Genomic DNA, 1,785 nt, shown 5'->3' on the forward strand with positions numbered 1-1,785 from the left:
TTTACGGGTGGGCCCATTTAGACAAGATGTTACCTTCTTAGTTGACACAGGCGCTGGCAGGTCCTCAATTCCCCTCCATCCGAGGGGGGTTGGCTTCCAAGCTAAAACATTAAACATTTCAGGAGTTAAGGGTGGGGTTTTTAATGCGAAAATATTCGAACCACAACCCTTGCGGCTGGAGGAGGAGGAACTCCAGGTGGAACTCCTTCACCTCCCCCATCTTCCCTATGGGTTGTTGGGACGGGATTTGATAGTCCGTTTCGGATTGCGAATAGAAGTGGGAGAAGAGGAAGAATTAGCCGTTACCATGTCATACCTTAGTGAGTCCCGATTGACAGAGATAGACCCTAGGGTTTGGGTCGCCAAAGGGAACCGGGGGGGACTCGCAATTCGACCTGTGGAGGTAAAATTAAAGCCCCAGAGCCCCGACGTCAGAGTGCGCCAATACCCCATCTCTTGGGAAGGGAGGCAGGGCCTGAAGACAGTTATGGAAGACCTAATAAAAGATGGATTGGTAGAGTCCTGTATGTCACGATACAATTCCCCCATCCTGCCGGTCCGGAAGTCGGATGGGAGCTACCGAATGGTCCAAGACCTAAGGGAAGTAAATAAAATTGTCCAAGTACGGCACCCTGTGGTACCGAACCCATACACTATTCTGGGGCGAATTCCCCCGGACCACGGCTGGTTTAGTGTTATAGACTTAAAGGATGCCTTCTGGGCGTGTCCCCTGGACAAGGACAGTAGGGATCTTTTTGCTTTTGAATGGGAGGATCCTGATCCTGGCAGAAAACAACAGTACAGGTGGACCGTACTCCCTCAAGGATTCACTGAGTCCCCGACTCTGTTCGGGCAGATTCTGGAACAATTATTGGAGGGACTAACCTTGTCCCCGGCCCTTAAGCTTATACAATACGTGGACGATCTCCTTTTATCTGGACCGGCGGAGGAGGACGTCCTACTTGGGACTAATGCCCTGTTAAATTACCTAGCTGAGAAGGGGTTAAGAGTGAGTCAGAAGAAGCTCCAATATGTCGAGAAAGAGGTTAAGTACCTAGGACACTTGATAAGCCAGGGACAGAAACGAATAAGTCCGGAAAGAGTGCGGGCAATAATCGAACTAGGCCTCCCAACGACCAAGAGGGAGTTGCGGAAGTTCTTGGGACTCTTAGGCTATTGTCGGTTATGGATAGACGACTATGCCCCCCTTACTAAAGACTTGTACCTAAAACTCATTGAGGAGGCACCCAACAGAATAAAATGGGAGGAGGAGGAGAAAAAGTTAATTGAAATCCTAAAAGGAAAATTGATGGCCGCACCTGTTTTAAGCTTGCCGGATTTTAGTAAGACATTTCGCCTCTTTGTGAACTCCAGAAAGGGAACCGCTCTTGGAGTATTGACCCAGGACTGGGGGGGAAAAAGGAAGCCCGTGGCTTTCCTGTCAAAAATTCTGGATCCAGTCTCCCGAGGGTGGCCGGAGTGTGTCCAAGCGGTGCCAGCCACGGCAAAGCTGGTAGAGGAAAGCAGGAAGTTGACTTTCGGGGCCCCCTTGACAGTCACTACTCCCCACCAGGTTAGACCTATCCTGAATCAGAAGGCCGGGAGGTGGCTGACTGACTCGAGAATTCTGAAATATGAAGCCATATTGTTAGACCGAGAAGACCTCCGAATAGAAGTCGGGGGCTGCCAGAACCTGGCGGACTTTCTTTGGAAAGGGGAAGGGGAGGAGGAACTGGAACACTGCTGTTCAGACATAATAGAGTACCAGAGTAAAGTGAGGGAAGA

The sequence above is a fragment of the Chiloscyllium punctatum genome, chromosome 50 (genome assembly GCF_047496795.1).
Source record: "Chiloscyllium punctatum isolate Juve2018m chromosome 50, sChiPun1.3, whole genome shotgun sequence".
Taxonomy (NCBI): Eukaryota; Metazoa; Chordata; class Chondrichthyes; order Orectolobiformes; family Hemiscylliidae; genus Chiloscyllium; species Chiloscyllium punctatum.